The sequence below is a fragment of the Zalophus californianus genome, chromosome 4 (genome assembly GCF_009762305.2).
Source record: "Zalophus californianus isolate mZalCal1 chromosome 4, mZalCal1.pri.v2, whole genome shotgun sequence".
Taxonomy (NCBI): Eukaryota; Metazoa; Chordata; class Mammalia; order Carnivora; family Otariidae; genus Zalophus; species Zalophus californianus.
In genome coordinates, this window is record NC_045598.1 from 107380026 (window position 1) to 107402562 (window position 22537).

Sequence of the window (22537 nt, forward strand, 5' to 3'; positions counted from 1 at the left end):
GGTTCCATTGCTCATGCTTTCACACAAACACCCCACAGGTGAAGTGTGCGCTCAGGAAGGGCATTCGTGGCGGAGGCTCGGGGCCTCTAGCCTTTGGACCCTTGGCGTTCGACGGATGGCAGTTGGGACTAAACGCACACAGGGCCAGACGGCCTGGCCTCAGGAAAGAGGTGTTGCGTCCAGAGGCGCCTTGGGCCCCTGCTTCTTTCTCCCTTGGAATTCCGCTGGGACCCACTCCCCAGCTGTGTACACAAGCACGGTTGAACTGGTGGCCGCGCCCTGTGGAGAGGGGACGGGAGCTACAGCTGTGCTGCTTTCCAGGCTGCTTTCTTCCAAATCAGGGTGGAGCGGCGAGAGTTCCCGAGCCACGGGGAGCAGTGTAGAGGGAGCAGCTCCGGGTAGCAAGAGCTGAGCCGAGAGGTGCCTTCCGCAACGGAATGTTTCTCACCTGCCTTTGGCGCATGGAACCCGTTCCCCAGGCTCTCGCGCCCGGACACCGTACACTGCCTCCTCCCGCAGAGACGTCGGCGGCAGCTACAGCACGGATTCTCTACACTGTGTGTGCTTCGCGTTCTTCCCCTAGCAATGAGACTTGCATGCCAAAGCGGGGCCGCAGACCCGGCTTCACGAGCCGAGCGGGGGGCCGTGTTCTGCCTTCTGCCGCCGCCTGAGTCTCACTCCGAAAATGGTCTGGGTCTCGCTGGCAGCGCACGGCCGCAGGCACACGGCAGAATGCTTCCACCCTCCGCAACGGCTGTCCCGGCAGGACCCAGGATGCTCTCCAGTGTGGTTCCTGCGAGTCAGGTGGTTGTTTTGCGGCCTGCACTCGCACACGGGGCAACGGTCCTGGGCCCCACAACAAGAGCCGAGCAGGAGGCGACTCTTCGGCCCGGGCCTCTTGCTCGCTCCGGTGGGCTTTAGGGAGGCCGTTCCCAGAGCTCTCAGCCACAGGACACAGTAGAGCGCGCCCTCTAACCCAGTGACCGGCGGGAGCTTGAGGCACGTTACCTGCCCAGATTTCTACCTTCAAAGGAGGTGCCTGGAACTCAGGGCTCCACGCACCCGTGCCGTGGGAGGGCTAGCTTCGTGACACTAGAGCTGGTGCGAGAGGTGCCTCTGCGCGAAGCCGTTTCTCTCGCCCTGTGATTCAGGGGAATCGTTTCCTAGGCCCACACGCAGACACCCTGAAAGTGTTGCCAGCCTCCGGAACCGTGATGCTGTCTACAGCACGGTCCCTCTCCACTGCTGTTAGCTAGGGTTCGGTCACTCTACAACCTGGCTTCTCCGTGCTAGTGCTTAGGTACCTAGGTCTCCAGGCAGGCCCACAGGGGAGAGCAGTGCTAACCTCCTCACACAAGAGTGGGGTCGAGATAGCAGCCTTCCTTACAGGCCTGTTTCTCGGTCAGAGTCACGTTTAGGTTCCATCGCTCACGCTTTCACACAAACACCCCACAAGTGAAGTGTGCGCTCAGGAAGGGCGTTCGTGCCGGAGGCTCGGGGCCTCTAGCCTTTGGTTCCTTGGCGTTAGGCGGATAGCAGTTCGGACTAAACGCACACAGGGCCAGACGGCCTGGCCTCAGGAAAGAGGTGTTGCGTCCAGAGGCGCCTTGGGCCCCTGCTTCTTTCTCCCTTGGAATTCCGCTGGGACCCACTCCCCAGCTGTGTACACAAGCACGGTTGAACTGGTGGCCGCGCCCTGTGGAGAGGGGACGGGAGCTACAGCTGTGCTGCTTTCCAGGCTGCTTTCTTCCAAATCAGGGTGGAGCGGCGAGAGTTCCCGAGCCACGGGGAGCAGTGTAGAGGGAGCAGCTCCGGGTAGCAAGAGCTGAGCCGAGAGGTGCCTTCCGCAACGGAATGTTTCTCACCTGCCTTTGGAGCATGGAACCCGTTCCGCAGGCTCTCGCGCCCGGACACCGTACACTGCCTCCTCCCGCAGAGACGTCGGCGGCAGCTACAGCACGGATTCTCTAGACTGTGTGTGCTTCGCGTTCTTCCCCTAGCAATGAGACTTGCATGCCAAAGCGGGGCCGCAGACCCGGCTTCACGAGCCGAGCGGGGGGCCGTGTTCTGCCTTCTGCCGCCGCCTGAGTCTCACTCCGAAAATGGTCTGGGTTTCGCTGGCAGCGCACGGCCGCAGGCCCACGGCAGAATGCTTCCACCCTCCGCAACGGCTGTCCCGGCAGGACCCAGGATGCTCTCCAGTGTGGTTCCTGCGAGGCAGGTGGTTGTTTTGCGGCCTGCACTCGCACACGGGGCAACGGTCCTGGGCCCCACAACAAGAGCCGAGCAGGAGGCGACTCTTCGGCCCGGGCCTCTTGCTCGCTCTGGTGGGCTTTAGGGAGGCCGTTCCCAGAGCTCTCAGCCACAGGACACAGTAGAGCGCGCCCTCTAACCCAGTGACCGGCGGGAGCTTGAGGCACGTTACCTGCCCAGATTTCTACCTTCAAAGGAGGTGCCTGGAACTCAGGGCTCCACGCACCCGTGCTGGAGGAGTGTCTGCTTCGTGACCCTGGAGCTGGTGCGAGAGGTGCCTCTGCGCGAAGCCGTTTCTCTCGCCCTGTGATGTAGGGGAATCGTTTCCTAGGCTCTCACAGAGACACACTGAAAGTGTTGCCACCCTTCAGAACCGTGATGCTGTCTACAGCACGGTCCCTCTCCACTGCTGTTAGCTAGTGTTCGGTCACTCTACACCCTGGTTTCTCCGTGCTAGTGGTTAGGTACCTAGGTCTCCAGGCAGGCCCCCAGGGTAGAGCAGTGCTCACTTCCTCACACAAGAGAGCGGTCGAGAGAGCAGCCTTCCTTACAGGCCTGTTTCTCGGTCAGAGTCACGTTTAGGTTCCATCGCTCACGCTTTCACACAAACACCCCACAAGTGAAGTGTGCGCTCACGAAGGGCGTTCGTGCCGGAGGGTCGGGGCCTCTAGCCTTTGGTTCCTTGGCGTTAGGCGGATAGCAGTTCGGACTAAACGCACACAGGGCCAGACGGCCTGGCCTCAGGAAAGAGGTGTTGCGTCCAGAGGCGCCTTGGGCCCCTGCTTCTTTCTCCCTTGGAATTCCGCTGAGACTCACTCCCCAGCTGGGCACACAAGCACGGTTGAACAGGTGGCCGCGCCCCGTGGAGAGGGGACGGGAGCTACAGCTGTGCTGCTTTCCAGGCTGCTTTCTTCCAAGTCAGGGTGGAGCGGCGAGAGTTCCCGAGCCACGGGGAGCAGTGTAGAGGTAGCAGCTCCGGGTAGCAAGAGCTGAGCTGACGGGTGCCTTCCGCAACGGCCTGTCTCACCTGGCTTTGGCACATGGAACCCGTTCCCCAGGCTCTCTCGCCCGGACACCGTACACTGCCTCCTCCCTCAGAGACGTCGGCGGCAGCTACAGGACGGATTCTCTACACTGTGTTTGCTTCGCGTCCTTCCGCTGGCAATGAGACTTGCATGCCAAAGCGGGGCCGCAGGCCCGGCTTCACGAGCCGAGCGGGGGGCCGTGTTCTGCCTTCTGCCGCCGCCTGAGTCTCACTCCGAAAATGGTCTGGGACTCGCTCCAGCGCACGGCTGCAGGCACACGGCAGAATGCTTCCACCCTCCGTAACGGCTGTCTCGGGTAGAGCCAGGATGCTCTCCAGTGTGGTTCCTGCGAGTCAGGTGTTGGTTTCGCGGCCTGCACTCGCACACGGGGCAAGGGTCCTGGGCCCAGCAACAAGAGCCGAGCCAAAAGGCGTGTCTTCGTCCCCGGGCTCTTGCTCGCTCGGGTGGTCTTTAGGGAGGCCGTTCCCCGAGCTCTCAGCCACAGTACAGAGTAGAGCGCGCCCTCTAACCCTGTGACCGGCGGGAGCTTGAGGCACGGTAATTGCCCAGATTTCTGCCTTGGAAGGAGGTGCCTGGAACTCAGGGCTCCACGCACCCGTGCCGGGGAGGGTTAGCTTCGTGACACTAGAGCTGGTGCGGGAGGTGCCTCTGCGCGAAGCCGTTTCTCTCGCCCTGTGATTCAGGGGAATCCTTTCCTAGGCCCTCACGCAGACACCCTGAAAGTGTTGCCAGCCTCCGGAACCGTGATGCTGTTACAGCACGGTCCCTCTCCACTGCTGTTAGCTAGAGTCGGTCACTCTATAGGCTGGCTTCTCCGTGCTAGGGCTTAGGTACCTAGGTCTGCAGGCAGGCCCACAGGGGAGAGCAGTGCTAACCTCCTCACACAAGAGTGAGGTCGAGAGACCAGCCTTCCTTACAGGCCTGTTTCTCGGTCAGAGGAACGTTTAGGTTCCAGTGTTCATGCTTTCACACAAACACCCCACAGGTGATATGTGCGCTCAGGAAGGGCGTTCTCGGCGGAGGCTCGAGGCCTCTGGCTTTTGGTTCCTTGGCGTGAGGCGGATGGCTCTTCGGACTAAACGCACACAGAGACAGACGGCCTGGCCTCAGGAAAGAGGTGTTGCGTCCAGAGGCGCCTTGGGCCCCTGCTTCTTTCTCCCTTGGAATTCCGCTGGGACCCACTCCCCAGCTGGGCACACAAGCACGGTTGAACAGGTGGCCGCTCCCCGTGGAGAGGGGACGGGAGCTACAGCTGTGCTGCTTTCCAGGCTGCTTTCTTCCAAGTCAGGGTGGAGCGGCGAGAGTTCCCGAGCCACGGGGAGCAGTGTAGAGGTAGCAGCTCCGGGTAGCAAGAGCAGAGCCGAGAGGTGCCTTCCGCAACGGCCTGTTTCTCACCTGCCTTTGGCGCATGGAACCCGTTCCCCAGGCTCTCGCGCCCGGACACCGTACACTGCCTCCTCCCGCAGAGAGGTCGGCGGCAGCTACAGCACGGATTCTCTACACTGTGTGTGCTTCGCGTTCTTCCCCTAGCAATGAGACTTGCATGCCAAAGCGGGGCCGCAGACCCGGCTTCATGAGCCGAGCGGGGGGCCGTGTTCTGCCTTCTGCCGCCGCCTGAGTCTCACTCCGAAAATGGTCTGGGACTCGCTGGCAGCGCACGGCCTCATGCACACGGCAGAATGCTTCCACTCTCAGCAACGGCTGTCCCGGCTGGAGCCAGGATGCTCTCCAGTGTGGTTCCTGCCATTCAGGGGCTGGTTTTGCGGCCTGCATTCACACACGGGGCAACGGTCCTGGGCCCAGCAACAAGAGCCGAGCCAAGAGGCGTGTCTTCGGACCCGGGGTCTTGCTCGATCGGGTGGGCTTTAGGGAGGCCGTTCCCAGAGCTCTCAGCCACAGTAACATAGAGCGCGCCCTTTAACCCAGTGACCGGCGGGAGCTTAAGGCACGGTATCTGCCCAGATTTCTGCCTTTGAAGGAGGTGCCTGGAATTCAGGGCTCCACGCACCCTTGCCGGGGAGAGCTAGCTTCGTGACACTAGAGCTGGTGCGAGAGGTGCCTCTGCGCGAAGCCGTTTCGCTCGCCCTGTGATTCAGGGGAATCGTTTCCTAGGCCCTCACGCAGACACCCTGAAAGTGTTGCCACCCTCCGGAACCGTGATGCTGTCACAGCACGGTCCCTCTCCACTACTGTTAGCTAGTGTACGGTCACTCTACAGCCTGGCTTCTCCGTGCTAGTGGTTAGGTACCTAGGTCTGCAGGCAGGCCCACAGGGTAGAGCAGTGCTAACCTCCTCACACAAGAGAGGGGTCGAGAGAGCAGCCTTCCTTACAGGCCTGTTTCACGGTCAGAGTCACCTTTAGGTTCCATTGCTCACGCTTTCACACAAACACCCCACAGGTGAAGTGTGCGCTCAGGAAGGGCATTCGTGGCGGAGGCTCGGGGCCTCTAGCCTTTGGACCCTTGGCGTTCGACGGATGGCAGTTGGGACTCAACGCACACAGGGCCAGACGGCCTGGCCTCAGGAAAGAGGTGTTGCGTCCAGAGGCGCCTTGGGCCCCTGCTTCTTTCTCCCTTGGAATTCCGCTGAGACTCACTCCCCAGCTGGGCACACAAGCACGGTTGAACTGGTGGCCGCGCCCCGTGGAGAGGGGACGGGAGCTACAGCTGTGCTTGTACCCAGGCTGCTTTCTTCCAAGTCAGGGTGGAGCAGCGAGAGTTCCCGAGCCACGGGGAGCCGAGTAGAGGCAGCAGCTCCGGGGAGCAAGTGCTGAGCCGAGAGGTGCCTTCCGCAAGGGCCTGTTTCTCACCTGGCTTTGGCGTATGGAACCCGTTCCCCAGGCTCTCTCGCCCGGACACCGTACACTGCCTCCTCCCTCAGAGACGTCGGCGGCAGCTACAGCACGGATTCTCTACACTGTGTGTGCTTCGCGTTCTTCCCCTAGCAATGAGACTTGCATGCCAAAGCGGGGCCACAGGCCCGGCTTCACGAACGAAGCGGGGGGCCGTGTTCTGCCTTCTGCCGCCGCCTGAGTCTCACTCCGAAAATGGTCTGGGACTCGCTGGCAGTGCACGGCCTCATGCACACGGCAGAATGCTTCCATTCTCAGCAACGGCTGTCCCGGCTGGAGCCAGGATGCTCTCCAGTGTGGTTCCTGCGAGTCAGGGGCTGGTTTTGCGGCCTGCATTCACACACGGGGCAACGGTCCTGGGCCCAGCAACAAGAGCCGAGCCAAGAGGCGTGTCTTCGGACCCGGGTTCTTGCTCGATCGGGTGGGCTTTAGGGAGGCCGTTCCCAGAGCTCTCAGCCACAGTAACATAGAGCGCGCCCTTTTACCCAGTGACCGGCGGGAGCTTAAGGCACGGTATCTGCCCAGATTTCTGCCTTTGAAGGAGGTGCCTGGAATTCAGGGCTCCACGCACCCTTGCCGGAGGAGTGCTAGCTTCGTGACACTAGAGCTGGTGCGAGAGGTGCCTCTGCGCGAAGCCGTTTCGCTCGCCCTGTGATTCAGGGGAATCGTTTCCTAGGCCCTCACGCAGACACCCTGAAAGTGTTGCCAGCCTCCGGAACCGTGATGCTGTCACAGCACGGTCCCTCTCCACTACTGATAGCTAGTGTACGGTCACTCTACTGCCTGGCTTCTCCGTGCTAGGGCTTAGGTACCTAGGTCTGCAGGCAGGCCCACAGGGGAGAGCAGTGCTAACCTCTTCACACAAGAGAGGGGTCGAGAGAGCAGCCTTCCTTACAGGCCTGTTTCACGGTCAGAGTCACCTTTAGGTTCCATCGCTCACGCTTTCACACAAACACCCCACAGGTGAAGTGTGCGCTCAGGAAGGGCATTCGTGGCGGAGGCTCGGGGCCTCCTGCCTTTGGACCCTTGGCGTTCGACGGATGGCAGTTGGGACTAAACGCACACAGGGCCAGACGGCCTGGCCTCAGGAAAGAGGTGTTGCGTCCAGAGGCGCCTTGGGCCCCTGCTTCTTTCTCCCTTGGAATTCCGCTGGGACCCACTCCCCAGCTGTGTACATAAGCACGGTTGAACTGGTGGCCGCGCCCTGTGGAGAGGGGACGGGAGCTACAGCTGTGCTGCTTTCCAGGCTGCTTTCTTCCAAATCAGGGTGGAGCGGCGAGAGTTCCCGAGCCACGGGGAGCAGTGTAGAGGGAGCAGCTCCGGGTAGCAAGAGCTGAGCCGAGAGGTGCCTTCCGCAACGGAATGTTTCTCACCTGCCTTTGGCGCATGGAACCCGTTCCCCAGACTCTCGCGCCCGGACACCGTACACTGCCTCCTCCCGCAGAGACGTCGGCGGCAGCTACAGCACGGATTCTCTACACTGTGTGTGCTTCGCGTTCTTCCCCTAGCAATGAGACTTGCATGCCAAAGCGGGGCCGCAGACCCGGCTTCACGAGCCGAGCGGGGGGCCGTGTTCTGCCTTCTGCCGCCGCCTGAGTCTCACTCCGAAAATGGTCTGGGTTTCGCTGGCAGCGCACGGCCGCAGGCACACGGCAGAATGCTTCCACCCTCCGCAACGGCTGTCCCGGCAGGACCCAGGATGCTCTCCAGTGTGGTTCCTGCGAGGCAGGTGGTTGTTTTGCGGCCTGCACTCGCACACGGGGCAACGGTCCTGGGCCCCACAACAAGAGCCGAGCAGGAGGCGACTCTTCGGCCCGGGCCTCTTGCTCGCTCTGGTGGGCTTTAGGGAGGCCGTTCCCAGAGCTCTCAGCCACAGGACACAGTAGAGCGCGCCCTCTAACCCAGTGACCGGCGGGAGCTTGAGGCACGTTACCTGCCCAGATTTCTGCCTTCGAAGGAGGTGCCTGGAACTCAGGGCTCCACGCACCCGTGCCGGGGGAGTGCCAGCTTCGTGACCCTGGAGCTGGTGCGAGAGGTGCCTCTGCGCGAAGCCGTTTCTCTCGCCCTGTAATGTAGGGGAATCGTTTCCTAGGCTCTCACAGAGACACACTGAAAGTGTTGCCACCCTTCAGAACCGTGATGCTGTCTACAGCACGGTCCCTCTCCACTGCTGTTAGCTAGTGTTCGGTCACTCTACACCCTGGTTTGTCCGTGCTAGTGGTTAGGTACCTAGGTCTCCAGGCAGGCCCCCAGGGTAGAGCAGTGCTCACTTCCTCACACAAGAGAGCGGTCGAGGGAGCAGCCTTCCTTACAGGCCTGTTTCTCGGTCAGAGTAACGTTTAGGTTCCTTTGCTCGTGCTTTCACACAAACACCCCACAAGTGAAGTGTGCGCTCACGAAGGGCGTTCGTGCCGGAGGCTCGGGGCCTCTAGCCTTTGGTTCCTTGGCGTTAGGCGGTTAGCAGTTCGGACTGAACGCACACAGGGCCAGACGACCTAGCTTCAGGAATGCGGTGTTGCTTCGAGAGGCGCCTTGGGCCCCTGCTTCTTTCTCCCTTGGAATTCCGCTGGGACCCACTCCCCAGCTGGGCACACAAGCACGGTTGAACAGGTGGCCGCGCCCCGTGGAGAGGGGACGGGAGCTACAGCTGTGCTTGTACCCAGGCTGCTTTCTTCCAAGTCAGGGTGGAGCAGCGAGAGTTCCCGAGCCACGGGGAGCCGAGTAGAGGCGGCAGCTCCGGGTAGCAAGAGCTGAGCTGACGGGTGCCTTCCGCAACGGCCTGTCTCACCTGGCTTTGGCACATGGAACCCGTTCCCCAGGCTCTCTCGCCCGGACACCGTACACTGCCTCCTCCCTCAGAGACGTCGGCGGTAGCTACAGCACGGATTCTCCACACTGTTTCTGCTTCGCGTTCGTCCGCTAGCAAGGAGACTTGCATGCCAAAGCGGGGCCGCAGGCCCGGCTTCACGAACGAAGCGGGGGGCCGTGTTCTGGCCTCTGCCGCCGCCTGAGTCTCACTCCGAAAATGGTTTGGGACTCGCTCCAGCGCATGGCTGCAGGCACACGGCAGAATGCTTCCACCCTCCGTAACGGCTGTCTCGGGTAGAGCCAGGATGCTCTCCAGTGTGGTTCCTGCGAGTCAGGTGTTGGTTTCGCGGCCTGCACTCGCACACGGGGCAAGGGTCCTGGGCCCAGCAACAAGAGCCGAGCCAAAAGGCGTGTCTTCGTCCCCGGGCTCTTGCTCGCTCGGGTGGTCTTTAGGGGAGGCCGTTCCCCGAGCTCTCAGCCACAGTACAGAGTAGAGCGCGCCCTCTAACCCTGTGACCGGCGGGAGCTTGAGGCACGGTAATTGCCCAGATTTCTGCCTTGGAAGGAGGTGCCTGGAACTCAGGGCTCCACGCACCCGTGCCGGGGAGGGTTAGCTTCGTGACACTAGAGCTGGTGCGAGAGGTGCCTCTGCGCGAAGCCGTTTCTCTCGCCCTGTGATTCAGGGGAATCCTTTCCTAGGCCCTCACGCAGACACCCTGAAAGTGTTGCCAGCCTCCGGAACCGTGATGCTGTTACAGCACGGTCCCTCTCCACTGCTGTTAGCTAGAGTCGGTCACTCTATAGGCTGGCTTCTCCGTGCTAGGGCTTAGGTACCTAGGTCTGCAGGCAGGCCCACAGGGGAGAGCAGTGCTAACCTCCTCACACAAGAGTGAGGTCGAGAGACCAGCCTTCCTTACAGGCCTGTTTCTCGGTCAGAGTCACGTTTAGGTCCATCGCTCATGCTTTCACACAAACACCCCACAGGTGAAGTGTGCGCTCAGGAAGGGCATTCGTGGCGGAGGCTCGGGGCCTCTAGCCTTTGGACCCTTGGCGTTCGACGGATGGCAGTTGGGACTCAACGCACACAGGGCCAGACGGCCTGGCCTCAGGAAAGAGGTGTTGCGTCCAGAGGCGCCTTGGGCCCCTGCTTCTTTCTCCCTTGGAATTCCGCTGGGACCCACTCCCCAGCTGTGTACACAAGCACGGTTGAAATGGTGGCCGCGCCCCGTGGTGAGGGGACGGGAGCTACAGCTGTGCTGCTTTCCAGGCTGCTTTCTTCCAAGTCAGGGTGGAGCGGCGAGAGTTCCCGAGCCACGGGGAGCAGTGTAGAGGTAGCAGCTCCGGGTAGCAAGAGCTGAGCTGACGGGTGCCTTCCGCAACGGCCTGTCTCACCTGGCTTTGGCACATGGAACCCGTTCCCCAGGCTCTCTCGCCCGGACACCGTACACTGCCTCCTCCCTCAGAGACGTCGGCGGCAGCTACAGGACGGATTCTCTACACTGTGTTTGCTTCGCGTCCTTCCGCTGGCAATGAGACTTGCATGCCAAAGCGGGGCCGCAGGCCCGGCTTCACGAGCCGAGCGGGGGGCCGTGTTCTGCCTTCTGCCGCCGCCTGAGTCTCACTCCGAAAATGGTCTGGGACTCGCTCCAGCGCACGGCTGCAGGCACACGGCAGAATGCTTCCACCCTCCGTAACGGCTGTCTCGGGTAGAGCCAGGATGCTCTCCAGTGTGGTTCCTGCGAGTCAGGTGTTGGTTTCGCGGCCTGCACTCGCACACGGGGCAAGGGTCCTGGGCCCAGCAACAAGAGCCGAGCCAAAAGGCGTGTCTTCGTCCCCGGGCTCTTGCTCGCTCGGGTGGTCTTTAGGGAGGCCGTTCCCCGAGCTCTCAGCCACAGTACAGAGTAGAGCGCGCCCTCTAACCCTGTGACCGGCGGGAGCTTGAGGCACGGTAATTGCCCAGATTTCTGCCTTGGAAGGAGGTGCCTGGAACTCAGGGCTCCACGCACCCGTGCCGGGGAGGGTTAGCTTCGTGACACTATAGCTGGTGCGAGAGGGGCCTCTACGCGAAGCCGTTTCTCTCGCCCTGTGATTCAGGGGAATCCTTTCCTAGGCCCTCACGCAGACACCCTGAAAGTGTTGCCAGCCTCCGGAACCGTGATGCTGTTACAGCACGGTCCCTCTCCACTGCTGTTAGCTAGAGTCGGTCACTCTATAGGCTGGCTTCTCCGTGCTAGGGCTTAGGTACCTAGGTCTGCAGTCAGGCCCACAGGGGAGAGCAGTGCTAACCTCCTCACACAAGAGTGAGGTCGAGAGACCAGCCTTCCTTACAGGCCTGTTTTCTCGGTCAGAGGAACGTTTAGGTTCCAGTGTTCATGCTTTCACACAAACACCCCACAGGTGATATGTGCGCTCAGGAAGGGCGTTCTCGGCGGAGGCTCGAGGCCTCTGGCTTTTGGTTCCTTGGCGTGAGGCGGATGGCTCTTCGGACTAAACGCACACAGAGACAGACGGCCTGGCTTCAGGAAAGAGGTGTTGCGTCCAGAGGCGCCTTGGGCCCCTGCTTCTTTCTCCCTTGGAATTCCGCTGGGACCCACTCCCCAGCTGGGCACACAAGCACGGTTGAACAGGTGGCCGCGCCCCGTGGAGAGGGGACGGGAGCTACAGCTGTGCTTGTACCCAGGCTGCTTTCTTCCAAGTCAGGGTGGAGCAGCGAGAGTTCCCGAGCCACGGGGAGCCGAGTAGAGGCGGCAGCTCCGGGGAGCAAGTGCTGAGCCGAGAGGTGCCTTCCGCAACGGCCTGTTTCTCACCTGGCTTTGGCGTATGGAACGCGCTCCCCAGGCTTTCGCGCCCGGACACCGTACCCTGCTTCCTCCCGCAGAGAGGTCGGCGGTAGCTACAGCACGGATTCTCCACACTGTGTGTGCTTCGCGTTCTTCCCCTAGCAATGAGACTTGCATGCCAAAGCGGGGCCGCAGACCCGGCTTCACGAGCCGAGCGGGGGGCCGTGTTCTGCCTTCTGCCGCCGCCTGAGTCTCACTCCGAAAATGGTCTGGGACTCGCTGGCAGCGCACGGCCTCATGCACACGGCAGAATGCTTCCACTCTCAGCAACGGCTGTCCCGGCTGGAGCCAGGATGCTCTCCAGTGTGGTTCCTGCCATTCAGGGGCTGGTTTTGCGGCCTGCATTCACACACGGGGCAACGGTCCTGGGCCCAGCAACAAGAGCCGAGCCAAGAGGCGTGTCTTCGGACCCGGGGTCTTGCTCGATCGGGTGGGCTTTAGGGAGGCCGTTCCCAGAGCTCTCAGCCACAGTAACATAGAGCGCGCCCTTTAACCCAGTGACCGGCGGGAGCTTAAGGCACGGTATCTGCCCAGATTTCTGCCTTGAAGGAGGTGCCTGGAATTCAGGGCTCCACGCACCGATGCCGGAGGAGTGCCAGCTTCGTGACCCTAGAGCTGGTGCGAGAGGTGCCTCTGCGCGAAGCCGGTTCTCTCGCCCTGTGATTCAGGGGAATCGTTTCCTAGGCCCTCACGCAGACACCCTGAAAGTGTTGCCAGCCTCCGGAACCGTGATGCTGTCACAGCACGGTCCCTCTCCACTACTGATAGCTAGTGTACGGTCACTCTACTGCCTGGCTTCTCCGTGCTAGGGCTTAGGTACCTAGGTCTGCAGGCAGGCCCACAGGGGAGAGCAGTGCTAACCTCTTCACACAGGAGAGGGGTCGAGGGAGCAGCCTTCCTTACAGGCCTGTTTCACGGTCAGAGTCACCTTTAGGTTCCATCGCTCACGCTTTCACACAAACACCCCACAGGTGAAGTGTGCGCTCAGGAAGGGCATTCGTGGCGGAGGCTCGGGGCCTCTAGCCTTTGGACCCTTGGCGTTCGACGGATGGCAGTTGGGACTCAACGCACACAGGGCCAGACGGCCTGGCCTCAGGAAAGAGGTGTTGCGTCCAGAGGCGCCTTGGGCCCCTGCTTCTTTCTCCCTTGGAATTCCGCTGAGACTCACTCCCCAGCTGGGCACACAAGCACGGTTGAACAGGTGGCCGCGCCCCGTGGAGAGGGGACGGGAGCTACAGCTGTGCTTGTACCCAGGCTGCTTTCTTCCAAATCAGGGTGGAGCAGCGAGAGTTCCCGAGCCACGGGGAGCCGAGTAGAGGCGGCAGCTCCGGGGAGCAAGTGCTGAGCCGAGGGGTGCCTTCCGCAACGGCCTGTCTCACCTGGCTTTGGCGCATGGAACCCGTTCCCCAGGCTCTCTCGCCCGGACACCGTACACTGCCTCCTCCCTCAGAGACGTCGGCGGCAGCTACAGCACGGATTCTCTACACTGTGTGTGCTTCGCGTTCTTCCCCTAGCAATGAGACTTGCATGCCAAAGCGGGGCCGCAGACCCGGCTTCACGAGCCGAGCGGGGGGCCGTGTTCTGCCTTCTGCCGCCGCCTGAGTCTCACTCCGAAAATGGTCTGGGACTCGCTGGCAGCGCACGGCCTCATGCACACGGCAGAATGCTTCCACTCTCAGCAACGGCTGTCCCGGCTGGAGCCAGGATGCTCTCCAGTGTGGTTCCTGCCATTCAGGGGCTGGTTTTGCGGCCTGCATTCACACACGGGGCAACGGTCCTGGGCCCAGCAACAAGAGCCGAGCCAAGAGGCGTGTCTTCGGACCCGGGGTCTTGCTCGATCGGGTGGGCTTTAGGGAGGCCGTTCCCAGAGCTCTCAGCCACAGTAACATAGAGCGCGCCCTTTTACCCAGTGACCGGGGGGAGCTTAAGGCACGGTATCTGCCCAGATTTCTGCCTTCGAAGGAGGTGCCTGGAACTCAGGGCTCCACGCACCCTTGCCGGAGGAGTGCTAGCTTCGTGACCCTAGAGCTGGTGCGAGAGGTGCCTCTGCGCGAAGCCGTTTCTCTCGCCCTGTGATTCAGGGGAATCGTTTCCTAGGCCCTCACGCAGACACCCTGAAAGTGTTGCCAGCCTCCGGAACCGTGATGCTGTTACAGCACGGTCCCTCTCCACTACTGTTAGCTAGTGTACGGTCACTCTACTGCCTGGCTTCTCCGTGCTAGGGCTTAGGTACCTAGGTCTGCAGGCAGGCCCACAGGGGAGAGCAGTGCTAACCTCTTCACACAAGAGAGGGGTCGAGAGAGCAGCCTTCCTTACAGGCCTGTTTCACGGTCAGAGTCACCTTTAGGTTCCATTGCTCATGCTTTCACACAAAGACCCCCACAGGTGAAGTGTGCGCTCAGGAAGGGCATTCGTGGCGGAGGCTCGGGGCCTCCTGCCTGTGGACCCTTGGCGTTCGACGGATGGCAGTTGGGACTAAACGCACACAGGGCCAGACGGCCTGGCCTCAGGAAAGAGGTGTTGCGTCCAGAGGCGCCTTGGGCCCCTGCTTCTTTCTCCCTTGGAATTCCGCTGGGACCCACTCCCAGCTGTGTACATAAGCACGGTTGAACAGGTGGCCGCGCCCCGTGGAGAGGGGACGGGAGCTACAGCTGTGCTTGTACCCAGGCTGCTTTCTTCCAAATCAGGGTGGAGCGGCGAGAGTTCCCGAGCCACGGGGAGCAGTGTAGAGGGAGCAGCTCCGGGTAGCAAGAGCTGAGCCGAGAGGTGCCTTCCGCAACGGAATGTTTCTCACCTGCCTTTGGCGCATGGAACTCGCTTCCCAGGCTTTCGCGCCCGGACACCGTACACTGCCTCCTCCCGCAGAGACGTCGGCGGCAGCTACAGCACGGATTCTCCACACTGTTTCTGCTTCGCGTTCGTCCGCTAGCAAGGAGACTTGCATGCCAAAGCGGGGCCGCAGGCCCGGCTTCACGAACGAAGCGGGGGGCCGTGTTCTGCCCTCTGCCGCCGCCTGAGTCTCACTCCGAAAATGGTCTGGGTTTCGCTGGCAGCGCACGGCCGCAGGCACACGGCAGAATGCTTCCACCCTCCGCAACGGCTGTCCCGGCAGGACCCAGGATGCTCTCCAGTGTGGTTCCTGCGAGGCAGGTGGTTGTTTTGCGGCCTGCACTCGCACACGGGGCAACGGTCCTGGGCCCCACAACAAGAGCCGAGCAGGAGGCGACTCTTCGGCCCGGGCCTCTTGCTCGCTCTGGTGGGCTTTAGGGAGGCCGTTCCAGAGCTCTCAGCCACAGGACACAGTAGAGCGCGCCCTCTCACCCAGGGACCGGTGGGAGCTTAAGGCACGTTATCTGCCCAGATTTCTGCCTTCGAAGGAGGTGCCTGGAACTCAGGGCTCCACGCACCGATGCCGGGGGAGAGCCAGCTTCGTGACCCTGGAGCTGCTACGAGAGGTGCCTCTGCGCGAAGCCGTTTCTCTCGCCCTGTGATTCAGGGGAATCGTTTCCTAGGCTCTCACGCAGACCCACTGAAAGTGTTTCCACCCTCCCGAACCGTGATGCTGTCTACAGCACGGTCCCTCTCCACTGCTGTTTGCCAGTGGTCGGTCACTCTACAGCCTGGCTTCTCCGTGCTAGTGCTTAGGTACCTAGGTCTCCAGGCAGGCCCACAGGGTAGAGCAGTGCTAACCTCCTCACACAAGAGAGCGGTCGAGAGAGCAGCCTTCCCTTACAGGCCTGTTTCTCGGTCAGAGTCACGTTTAGGTTCCATCGCTCACGCTTTCACACAAACACCCCACAAGTGAAGTGTGCGCTCAGGAAGGGCGTTCGTGCTGGAGGGTCGGGGCCTCTAGCCTTTGGTTCCTTGGCGTTAGGCGGATAGCAGTTCGGACTAAACGCACACAGGGCCAGACGGCCTGGCCTCAGGAAAGAGGTGTTTCGTCCAGAGGCGCCTTGGGCCCCTGCTTCTTTCTCCCTTGGAATTCCGCTGAGACTCACTCCCCAGCTGGGCACACAAGCACGGTTGAACAGGTGGCCGCGCCCGCGTGGAGAGGGGACGGGAGTTACAGCCTGTGCTGCTTTCCAGGCTGCTTTCTTCCAAGTCAGGGTGGAGCGGCGAGAGTTCCTGAGCCACGGGGAGCAGTGTAGAGGTAGCAGCTCCGGGTAGCAAGAGCTGAGCCGAGGGGTGCCTTCCGCAACGACCTGTCTCACCTGGCTTTGGCACATGGAACACGTTCCCCAGGCTCTCTCGCCCGGACACCGTACACTGCCTCCTCCCTCAGAGACGTCGGCGGGCAGCTACGCACGGATTCTCCACACTGTGTTTGCTTCGCGTCCTTCCGCTGGCAATGAGACTTGCATGCCAAAGCGGGGCCGCAGGCCCGGCTTCACGAGCGAGCGAGGGGCCGTGTTCTGCCTTCTGCCGCCGCCTGAGTCTCACTCCGAAAATGGTCTGGGACTCGCTCCAGCGCACGGCTGCAGGCACACGGCAGAATGCTTCCACCATCCGTAAACGGCTGTCTCGGGTAGAGCCAGGATGCTCTCCAGTGTGGTTCCTGCGAGTCAGGTGTTGGTTTCGCGGCCTGCACTCGCACACGGGGCAAGGGTCCTGGGCCCAGCAACAAGAGCCGAGCCAAAAGGCGTGTCTTCGTCCCCGGGCTCTTGCTCGCTCGGGTGGTCTTTAGGGAGGCCGTTCCCCGAGCTCTCAGCCACAGTACAGAGTAGAGCGCGCCCTCTAACCCTGTGACCGGCGGGAGCTTGAGGCACGGTAATTGCCCAGATTTCTGCCTTGGAAGGAGGTGCCTGGAACTCAGGGCTCCACGCACCCGTGCCGGGGAGGGTTAGCTTCGTGACACTAGAGCTGGTGCGAGAGGTTCCTCTGCGCGAAGCCGTTTCCTCTCGCCCTGTGATTCAGGGGAATCCTTTCCTAGGACCTCACGCAGACACCCTGAAAGTGTTGCCAGCCTCCGGAAACCGTGATGCTGTTACAGCACGGTCCCTCTCCACTGCTGTTAGCTAGAGTCGGTCACTCTATAGGCTGGCTTCTCCGTGCTAGGGCTTAGGTACCTAGGTCTGCAGGCAGGCCCACAGGGGAGAGCAGTGCTAACCTCCTCACACAAGAGTGAGGTCGAGAGACCAGCCTTCCTTACAGGCCTGTTTCTCGGTCAGAGTCACGTTTAGGTCCATCGCTCATGCTTTCACACAAACACCCCACAGGTGAAGTGTGCGCTCAGGAAGGGCATTCGTGGCGGAGGCTCGGGGCCTCTAGCCTTTGGACCCTTGGCGTTCGACGGATGGCAGTTGGGACTCAACGCACACAGGGCCAGACGGCCTGGCCTCAGGAAAGAGGTGTTGCGTCCAGAGGCGCCTTGGGCCCCTGCTTCTTTCTCCCTTGGAATTCCGCTGGGACCCACTCCCCAGCTGTGTACACAAGCACGGTTGAAATGGTGGCCGCGCCCTGTGGAGAGGGGACGGGAGCTACAGCTGTGCTGCTTTCCAGGCTGCTTTCTTCCAAATCAGGGTGGAGCGGCGAGAGTTCCCGAGCCACGGGGAGCAGTGTAGAGGGAGCAGCTCCGGGTAGCAAGAGCTGAGCCGAGAGGTGCCTTCCGCAACGGAATGTTTCTCACCTGCCTTTGGCGCATGGAACCCGTTCCCCAGGCTCTCCCGCCCGGACACCGTACACTGCCTCCTCCCGCAGAGACGTCGGCGGCAGCTACAGCACGGATTCTCTAGACTGTGTGTGCTTCGCGTTCTTCCCCTAGCAATGAGACTTGCATGCCAAAGCGGGGCCGCAGACCCGGCTTCACGAGCCGAGCGGGGGGCCGTGTTCTGCCTTCTGCCGCCGCCTGAGTCTCACTCCGAAAATGGTCTGGGTTTCGCTGGCAGCGCACGGCCGCAGGCACACGGCAGAATGCTTCCACCCTCCGCAACGGCTGTCCCGGAGGACCCAGGATGCTCTCCAGTGTGGTTCCTGCGAGTCAGGTGGTTGTTTTGCGGGCCTGCACTCGCACACGGGGCAACGGTCCTGGGCCCCACAACAAGAGCCGAGCAGGAGGCGACTCTTCGGCCCGGGCCTCTTGCTCGCTCTGGTGGGCTTTAGGGAGGCCGATTCCCAGAGCTCTCAGCCACAGGACACAGGTAGAGCGCGCCCTCTAACCCAGTGACCGGCGGGAGCTTGAGGCACGTTACCTGCCCAGATTTCTACCTTCAAAGGAGGTGCCTGGAACTCAGGGCTCCACGCACCCGTGCCGTGGGAGGGCTAGCTTCGTGACACTAGAGCTGGTGCGAGAGGTGCCTCTGCGCGAAGCCGTTTCTCTCGCCCTGTGATTCAGGGGAATCGTTTCCTAGGCCCACACGCAGACACCCTGAAAGTGTTGCCAGCCTCCGGAACCGTGATGCTGTCTACAGCACGGTCCCTCTCCACTGCTGTTAGCTAGAGTCGGTCACTCTACAACCTGGCTTCTCCGTGCTAGTGCTTAGGTACCTAGGTCTCCAGGCAGGCCCACAGGGGAGAGCAGTGCTAACCTCCTCACACAAGAGTGGGGTCGAGATAGCAGCCTTCCTTACAGGCCTGTTTCTCGGTCAGAGTCACGTTTAGGTTCCATCGCTCACGCTTTCACACAAACACCCCACAAGTGAAGTGTGCGCTCAGGAAGGGCGTTCGTGCCGGAGGGTCGGGGCCTCTAGCCTTTGGTTCCTTGGCGTTAGGCGGATAGCAGTTCGGACTAAACGCACACAGGGCCAGACGGCCTGGCCTCAGGAAAGAGGTGTTTCGTCCAGAGGGGCCTTGGGCCCCTGCTTCTTTCTCCCTTGGAATTCCGCTGAGACTCACTCCCCAGCTGGGCACACAAGCACGGTTGAACAGGTGGCCGCGCCCCGTGGAGAGGGGACGGGAGCTACAGCTGTGCTGCTTTCCAGGCTGCTTTCTTCCAAGTCAGGGTGGAGCGGCGAGAGTTCCCGAGCCACGGGGAGCAGTGTAGAGGTAGCAGCTCCGGGTAGCAAGAGCTGAGCCGAGGGGTGCCTTCCGCAACGGCCTGTCTCACCTGGCTTTGGCACATGGAACACGTTCCCCAGGCTCTCTCGCCCGGACACCGTACACTGCCTCCTCCCTCAGAGACGTCGGCGGCAGCTACAGCACGGATTCTCTACACTGTGTGTGCTTCGCGTTCTTCCCCTAGCAATGAGACTTGCATGCCAAAGCGGGGCCGCAGACCCGGCTTCATGAGCCGAGCGGGGGGCCGTGTTCTGCCTTCTGCCGCCGCCTGAGTCTCACTCGAAAATGGTCTGGGACTCGCTGGCAGTGCACGGCCTCATGCACACGGCAGAATGCTTCCATTCTCAGCAACGGCTGTCCCGGCTGGAGCCAGGATGCTCTCCAGTGTGGTTCCTGCCATTCAGGGCTGGTTTTGCGGCCTGCATTCACACACGGGGCAACGGTCCTGGGCCCAGCAACAAGAGCCGAGCCAAGAGGCGTGTCTTCGGACCCGGGTTCTTGCTCGATCGGGTGGGCTTTAGGGAGGCCGTTCCCAGAGCTCTCAGCCACAGTAACATAGAGCGCGCCCTTTAACCCAGTGACCGGCGGGAGCTTAAGGCACGGTATCTGCCCAGATTTCTGCCTTCGAAGGAGGTGCCTGGAACTCAGGGCTCCACGCACCCTTGCCGGAGGAGTGCTAGCTTCGTGACCCTAGAGCCGGTGCGAGAGGTGCCCCTGCGCGAAGCCGTTTCGCTCGCCCTGTGATTCAGGGGAATCGTTCCTAGGCCCTCACGCAGACACCCTGAAAGTGTTGCCAGCCTCCGGAACCGTGATGCTGTCACAGCACGGTCCCTCTCCACTACTGATAGCTAGTGTACGGTCACTCTACTGCCTGGCTTCTCCGTGCTAGGGCTTAGGTACCTAGGTCTGCAGGCAGGCCCACAGGGGAGAGCAGTGCTAACCTCTTCACACAAGAGAGGGGTCGAGAGAGCAGCCTTCCTTACAGGCCTGTTTCACGGTCAGAGTCACCTTTAGGTTCCATCGCTCACGCTTTCACACAAACACCCCACAGGTGAAGTGTGCGCTCAGGAAGGGCATTCGTGGCGGAGGCTCGGGCCTCTAGCCTTTGGACCCTTGGCGTTCGACGGATGGCAGTTGGGGACTCAACGCACACAGGGCCAGACGGCCTGGCCTCAGGAAAGAGGTGTTGCGTCCAGAGGCGCCTTGGGCCCCTGCTTCTTTCTCCCTTGGAATTCCGCTGGGACCCACTCCCCAGCTGTGTACATAAGCACGGTTGAAATGGTGGCCGCGCCCTGTGGAGAGGGGACGGGAACTACAGCTGTGCTGCTTTCCAGGCTGCTTTCTTCCAAATCAGGGTGGAGCGGCGAGAGTTCCCGAGCCACGGGGAGCAGTGCAGAGGGAGCAGCTCCGGGTAGCAAGAGCTGAGCCGAGAGGTGCCTTCCGCAACGGAATGTTTCTCACCTGCCTTTGGCGCATGGAACCCGTTCCGCAGGCTCTCGTGCCCGGACACCGTACACTGCCTCCTCCCGCAGAGACGTCGGCGGCAGCTACAGCACGGATTCTCTACACTGTGTGTGCTTCGCGTTCTTCCCCTAGCAATGAGACTTGCATGCCAAAGCGGGGCCGCAGACCCGGCTTCACGAGCCGAGCGGGGGGCCGTGTTCTGCCTTCTGCCGCCGCCTGAGTCTCACTCCGAAAATGGTCTGGGTTTCGCTGGCAGCGCACGGCCGCAGGCCCACGGCAGAATGCTTCCACCCTCCGCAACGGCTGTCCCGGCAGGACCCAGGATGCTCTCCAGTGTGGTTCCTGCGAGGCAGGTGGTTGTTTTGCGGCCTGCACTCGCACACGGGGCAACGGTCCTGGGCCCCACAACAAGAGCCGAGCAGGAGGCGACTCTTCGGCCCGGGCCTCTTGCTCGCTCTGGTGGGCTTTAGGGAGGCCGTTCCCAGAGCTCTCAGCCACAGGACACAGTAGAGCGCGCCCTCTACCCAGTGACCGGCGGGAGCTTGAGGCACGTTACCTGCCCAGATTTTCTACCTTCAAAGGAGGTGCCTGGAACTCAGGGGCTCCACGCACCCGTGCCGTGGGAGGGCTAGCTTCGTGACCCTGGAGCTGGTGTGAGAGGTTCCTCTGCGCGAAGCCGTTTCTCTCGCCCTGTAATGTAGGGGAATCGTTTCCTAGGCTCTCACGCAGACACACTGAAAGTGTTGCCACCCTCCGGAACCGTGATGCTGTCTACAGCACGGTCCCTCTCCACTGCTGTTAGCTAGTGTTCGGTCACTCTACACCCTGGTTTCTCCGTGCTAGTGGTTAGGTACTAGGTCTCCAGGGCAGGCCCACAGGGTAGAGCAGTGCTCACCTCCTCACACCAGAGAGGGGTCGAGATAGCAGCCTTCCTTACAGGCCTGTTTTCTCGGTCAGAGTCACGTTTAGGTTCCATCGCTCACGCTTTCACACAAACAACCCCACAAGTGAAGTGTGCGCTCACGAAGGGCGTTCGTGCCGGAGGGTCGGGGCCTCTAGCCTTTGGTTCCTTGGCGTTAGGCGGATAGCAGTTCGGACTAAACGCACACAGGGCCAGACGGCCTAGCTTCAGGAAAGAGGTGTTGTGTCCAGAGGCGCCTTGGGCCCCTGCCTTCTTTCTCCCTTGGAATTCCGCTGAGACTCACTCCCCAGCTGGGCACACAAGCACGGTTGAACAGGTGGCCGCGCCCCGTGGAGAGGGGACGGGAGCTACAGCTGTGCTTGTACCCAGGCTGCTTTCTTCCAAGTCAGGGTGGAGCAGCGAGAGTTCCCGAGCCACGGGGAGCCGAGTAGAGGCAGCAGCTCCGGGGAGCATGAGCTGAGCTGACGGGTGCCTTCCGCAACGGCCTGTCTCACCTGGCTTTGGCACATGGGAACCCGTTCCCCAGGCCTCTCTCGCCCGGACACCGTACACTGCCTCCTCCCTCAGAGACGTCGGCGGCAGCTACAGGACGGATTCTCTACACTGTGTTTGCTTCGCGTCCTTCCGCTGGCAATGAGACTTGCATGCCAAAGCGGGGCCGCAGGCCCGGCTTCACGAGCCGAGCGAGGGGCCGTGTTCTGCCTTCTGCCGCCGCCTGAGTCTCACTCCGAAAATGGTCTGGGACTCGCTCCAGCGCACGGCTGCAGGCACACGGCAGAATGCTTCCACCATCCGTAACGGCTGTCTCGGGTAGAGCCAGGATGCTCTCCAGTGTGGTTCCTGCGAGTCAGGTGTTGGTTTCGCGGCCTGCACTCGCACACGGGGCAAGGGTCCTGGGCCCAGCAACAAGAGCCGAGCCAAAAGGGCGTGTCTTCGTCCCCGGGCTCTTGCTCGCTCGGGTGGTCTTTAGGGAGGCCGTTCCCCGAGCTCCTCAGCCACAGTACAGAGTAGAGCGCGCCCCTCTAACACAGTGACCGTGGGGAGCATAAGGCACGGTATCTGCCCAGATTTCTGCCTTCGAAGGAGGTGCCTGGAACTCAGGGCTCCACGCACCCATGCCGGAGGAGTGTAAGCTTCGTGAACCTAGGGCCGGTGCGAGAGGTGCCCCTGCGCGAAGCCGTTTCTCCTGCCCTGTGATGTAGGGGAATCGCTTCCTAGGCTCTCACGCAGACACACTGAAAATGTTGCCAACCTCCGGAACCGTGATGCTGTTACAGCACGGTCCCTCCTCCACTGCTGTTAGCTAGAGTCGGTCACTCTATAGGCTGGCTTCTTCCGTGCTAGGGCTTAGGTACCTAGG